This window comes from Ursus arctos, unplaced genomic scaffold (assembly GCF_023065955.2).
Source record: "Ursus arctos isolate Adak ecotype North America unplaced genomic scaffold, UrsArc2.0 scaffold_14, whole genome shotgun sequence".
Classification (NCBI taxonomy): domain Eukaryota; kingdom Metazoa; phylum Chordata; class Mammalia; order Carnivora; family Ursidae; genus Ursus; species Ursus arctos.
In genome coordinates, this window is record NW_026622808.1 from 71,864,920 (window position 1) to 71,870,919 (window position 6,000).

Here is a 6,000-nt window from a genome sequence, read left to right on the forward strand (position 1 = left end):
CGTGGTCTTATCATCATTCTGTAAGGCCTACTAAACCTGTTTACTTCTCAGGCAGCACATACGGATGGAGGCAGGAGTCCAACCTACATTGATCTTGACCTTGACCTTGACCTTGTACGGAAATACATGTCCTGTATCACACACTTTGGAGTGGTAATCCTGCAAGTGGCAATGGTTTACACTGGCATATGCATGTGGAAATTTTAAAACCCTGTTGAAATTTCCTTTGCCTTGTTCCCATTGAGAAATGTGCTTTAAATTGGCAACACTCTCTTCTTTATACTATCATGTTCACTTGTACTGTTTTTGGGGGTTGGGCACATATCTTCCATGGCAAGTTCTCACCACCACAGGATCAGGATGGGTGTGATTAGGTGTAGAATCAGGATCCAGAGCACACATAATCCCAGAGTGTTGGGTATCTGAAGCATGTTTACAAAAGCATTGATTCTGTGTTTTCACCCAGCCTGCTGGTGAACACATATTCTTTTTTCTTCATTGCTCTGAGAATAACCATCCCTTCACTTCCAGACAGACAAGGGAAAATGTTCAGGGCATGCACACAAATGAGCTACCCTAATGTATAGATTTTGCTGTGTACAGGAAAAAAAAAGAACATATGTCACACAGAGGGTAAGAAAATGTATATAATTTGAGAATCATATGATGAGACAGAGTAAATAGGACATTTAAAACTCAAATTTCTACTAATGCTTATTTTTTCCTCTGGAATACATTTTAATTCTTTGCTCTGGAAATATCTGGTAGCTCAGGAATAGGGGAAATGGGTGGAAATGGTGTTTTAAATCCAGAAGGTATCTTCTCCTTATTCTCCACATGCCAGCTTTATCCCCTGAATCACAATGAAATTTTCTGTCAACTCTATTTGGGGGGCAGGACATTTTCTCTCATAAAACTTTTCTTAAACACAATAACAACGTGTGGGCATGGAATCAGTTTGTGAAACAAATCTGTCCTCCTAAATGCCACACATGCCCTTCTATACAGACACTAGTCTCCACAGCAGCACCTGGACCCCTACTAGGTAGAGGAACAATCACCCTGAATGTTTTACAATGACCGGTTGCCATATAAGGATGTGATGCTGCACCTGAGGGTGTTCATGTTCCCCCTTCCCTGGGGTGGGGGTGCTTACCTGGTGGCCCATCCGCGGCTCCAGAAGCTTGACCCGCTGAGTCACTTGCGACTTGAGCTGAGGAATTGATAAAGACAACAGAATGAATGCTGGAGGTTGTCTGTATCATTTGGACTCAGACAACTCCATGTAGCTTTCGAACTCTTCACCCGTGAGGCGATATTTTCTGAACGTGCAAACCCTATCATAAGTGGTTCTGGGAAGGTAACGAAAATTCCATAAACTTATCTGTAAGAAACAACAGTGTACAGAAACACTCTTAGCCCTAACATCATCATTGTGCTTTTGGTACCATGATTTAACCCGACAAACATAGCACTGAGAAACAAAATTTGGGAGAAACCTGCTTCCAATGAAAAATATTTTCTTAACATGCAAACCCTATCATAAGTGGTCCTGGCAATGTAATGAAAATGCCATACACTTATCTGTAAGATACAACAGTCTACAGGTACTGTCTTAGCCCTAACATCATCATGGTGCTTTTAGTACCATGAGTAAAACCCGACGAATGTAGCTCTGAAAAACATTAGGCAAAAACCCGATTCCAATGAAGAATTTTTTTAAAAAGATTTTATTTATTTATTTGACAGAGATAAGACATCCAGCGAGAGAGGGAACACAAGCAGGGGGAGTGGGAGAGGAAGAAGCAGGCTCAGAGCAGAGGAGCCTGATGTGGGGCTCGATCCCATAATGCCGGGATTACGCCCTGGGCTGAAGGCAGACGCTTAACCACTGTGCCACACAGGCACCCCAACGAAAAATATTTTCTTAACGTGCAAACCCTATCATAAGTGGTTCTGGCAATGTAACGAAAATGCCATACACTTATCTATAAGAAACAACAGTGTACAGTGACTGTCTTAGCCCTAACATTATCATTGTGCTTTCGGTACCATGATTTAAACCCCACGAACATAGTACTGAGAAACAAAATTTGGAAAAAACCCGCTTCCAACGAAAAATATTTTCTTAACATGCAAACCCTATCACAAGTGGTTGTGGCAAGATAACGAAAATGCCATACACTTATCTGTAAGATACAACAGTGTACAGGAACCTTCTTAGCCCTATCATTATCATTCGTGAATATGGAAGTATGAACCAAAGTGATCTTGGAAGCCTAACGAAAGTGCCAAACACTTATCTGTGAGACAACACACTATACAGGGAAAGACCAATGAACATCATCTTTCACGAGTAGGAAGCATTAATGAAAAGGTTCTGGAATTTCCAGGACTCTGCCCCATCCTTATTGGTAATAAACCACCGGGTACAAGAAAACAATTTCAACTAACTTCAGCCTCCTCAATGCTGATCCCGATTCCACATTTGGTGTGAAGGCCTAGGGAAAGGTCCACATCCTTATAGCTAAGACAGTCGGTGTCAGGGTAATGCCCTTCAAGTCACCTCAGCCTTCCTGAAGACGGAAGCAGGAATCAAGGTGGTTATGTTACCATGAGGTAAGGAAGATGAGCATATAAGTGAGAAACAACAGTGGGCAGGACCTCTCTTCCAACGAACAGTATCTTTGCTTAATGTTGAATCCCTATGGTAAGTGGTTGTGGGCACTTGTGAGGTCAAAATCTTGAGTGTTTTGTAAAACCTCTTGGCCATTCACACATGAGACTAAGGTAGCTGGGGACTCCTAGGCAGTGATTTGTCCACTGTCAAAAATATGAAAAGATAAAAGAGACAGATGAGGTCTCCTCAGGCATTGTCCTTTATCCTCATCCTCCGTGAGGATGGCCATCTCTGGACAGCTCAGTGGCAGGGTCTCATTCACAGTGGGGGCATCTGTTCCTCACAGACATCAGGCAGGGAAATGGATTTGGTTCTCTGTGCCAGCCCAGCCACAGCTGAGTGTCACAGCACCCTCTCGTGGGCTCATAAGAGTTTCACTGTCACCAGGCAGGTCATTGTATTTGATAAACCACTGTGAGAGTTTGCAATTGCCTTCATCTGCAACCTCCTAGAGGCAAATGCAGATCTCTGGTACCATGTGAAGTCATGTGAAGGCATCGTGAGAAAGTGTCCTTTTGCTTAAAACATGGCTGGGGCTCCTGGCTGGCTCAGCCAGTTAAGCATGTGCCTTTGGCTCAGGTTATGATCCCAGGGTTCTGGGATCGAGCCCGGGCTCCCTGCTCAGCAGGAAAGGAGGTAGGGAAATAGCTTAGAACCCACAGAGAATCTGAATAAAGGGGAGTGAAATGGAACTTGTTCTGTGTTTTGCTTTAGGGATTGGAAGTTAGTTTTTTCTCAATTGTGACTGTTCTTGAAACAGAAAAGCTGTATTGGTCTTTTTTTTACCTTTAATTTTTTTTCTAATAATAATTTTTTATTATGATATGTTAGTCACTATACAGTATTTCCTTAGTTTTTGATTTAGTGTTCCGTGATTCATTATTTGCATATAACACCCAGTGCTCCATGCAATATGTACCTTCCTTAATACCCATCACTGGCCCATCCCAATCCCCCACCCCTCTCCCCTCTGAAGCCCTCAGTTTGTTTCCCAGAGTCCATAGTCTCTCGTGGTTCATTCCCCCTTCTGTTTAGGGTCCATTGTCTAAAGGGGCAGACAGTGGAAGTTCACCAAATATAAGATCGAAATTTCATTGTTCATTATAGATGCCGCCAAGTAGTTCCCAGACATTTCATTCTACTGTAGTAATTCATTATACCTGTGCAGGTGCACGTGGAAGACAATTGATGCATGCATAGTGGTAATAAAACACGCCCCTCAGTAGTAGAATAATAGAGGATGCATATGTGTAAAATTATTCGACTACAGCTTCCATGCTTTCCCTTTGGTTCCTTATTATCTATGAAATTGGACAATTTTTGTTCTCTAGGCTTAAAACTCATTGTCAGTATTTAGAGTTTTTCAATGCTGATCTTCTCCTGTATGAGTTACCAAAAACCTAAAATATGTATGAACTTTAAAAAATGCTATATTGAAAATTACAACAGGGAAGTTCCATTTTGTGAATATTGTGTCGATGGCTCTCTATTTTGACATCAGTATTCATTAGAAATGATGACATTTCATGTGAGTATAAATATCAATCTGAAAAAGAAAAGGTAGGAAGAACCTTGAATGTTTAAGTAATTGGTGAAATGACAGCTGTGCGTGTGTGTGTGTGTGTGTGTGTGTGTGTGTGTGTAATTGATTTTCAGTGAATGGTTCAGCTTCTTGTAGGGCTGTAATTGGAGTCTTAAAGTTGCTTTGGAAATGCATGAAATCATTGCATTTCCTAAAGCCCAAGCCTTGGAGGGTCTGAGAGCAGCTGACCTTGCCTGGAACCAGGCACACCCCAGCAGGGAGGGCTGGTGCAGAAAGGGCTCTGAGGGTCTTCTGCAGCTAGAGGGTTCCCCCGGAAGGGGTCAGGTGTGTGAGTGGGGCCCGGCCCACGACCCCACCCATGCCTGCGCTGGGTGTTGGGGCAGGGAGGCGCCTCCTGGACCCCCTGCACTGGCAGGGTTGCAGGGCGCCAGGGCGGGTTGCCCGACATCCAAGGGGCTCGGGCACCACCCTCCCCGACCAATCACTGCGTGGGGGTGGAGCTACGTCTCTGTGGGCGGTCCTGGAGTTGCAGCGGGTTGCCGACCTGGGGCAGAAGAAGGGGCGCTGGGAGAGAGAGAGTTGCCCTGCGGAGTTCCCCGCTGGTGAGTGAGCACTGTGCACTGGCGTGGGGGTCCGGGGGTAGGGTGCGCCCCGGGTGGGAGGCGGGGTTCTGGAAGGGCGCGTGGAGAGAGTTCATCGTGGGGACTCAGGTGAGTTTTCTTTTTCCGTTTAAAGTCTCTTCTGCCCGATGTCCGTCAACTGGCCATATTCCCCAGACCCGTGAACTCCAGGGCGCCCGCTCACCTGAGCTTTTGTGGGATGGGTTGCAGAATGTCAGGGTTTCCCGTGTTCCCCGGGAAGAGTGTGAGTAAGGGCCGCACACAGTCCCCATCTTCAGTGGAGTGTCTCCCGGTTCCCTGACACAGTGCTGGTGATGGACCTTGAGCAGTACCCCGAGTTCAGCAGGGTGTTCCCTGTTCCCCCAGGCATACGTGTGGTGGTAACAAGCCCCAGAGCCGTCCCCCAACTTCAGCATTATGCCCCATGTGCCCCCAGGTTAGTGGTAATTGGCTGTTAGAATCGTGCTGGAAAATCCTCCAGGTGGGGGCCTGGAGGCGGGTGTAAACCAGTTGCATTGGGAACAGACGGATTGAGGGTTTCTTTAGGAGAGTAAGTCCGCTTTCCAGAAAAGGCAAGGTCATCGTCTATTTAGAATGAAGATAATTGCTGCTAAACAACAAGCATGTGTTGCCCCTTCGCCCAGAAACCAAAGCAGGTGTGCAGGCTTTAGGTCAGAGGTGCCTTCTTCTCCCCAGCTGACAGCACTTCTCTGCTCTGGCTCCACGAGACCCGAGTTCAGCATCTGAGTCAGCGAGGCAGCTTGTCACAGGACGCCAGCGTTCAGAGAAAGCACACGTACGTTTGGTGAAAGGTCCTGTCTATGTCAGGACTGGAGGTAAAACCTCTCATTATCCCAAAACCTCCTGGGCTTTTCTCTTTTCTCTAGTTGAGCCTCAAAGTAAAACTTAAGTAGCTGTCAGCATTCTGGGTTTGGTGCAAGAGTCACATAGTTTCCCTGCAGGTAGAACTTTGCAGGGGATGACAATTTCTTTGTCCATTTATTGCTTACAAATGTATTTTGAACATCTGTTTCCTAGGAACCCTCTTGTATTAGAAAGGGAAGGTGAGATTCACTCTGTGCCTGTTTGTAACATCTAATTTGTTCCTTCATCTAACAGTGTTGATTTAATTGGGCCTAAGATATGGTTGAGTGGCC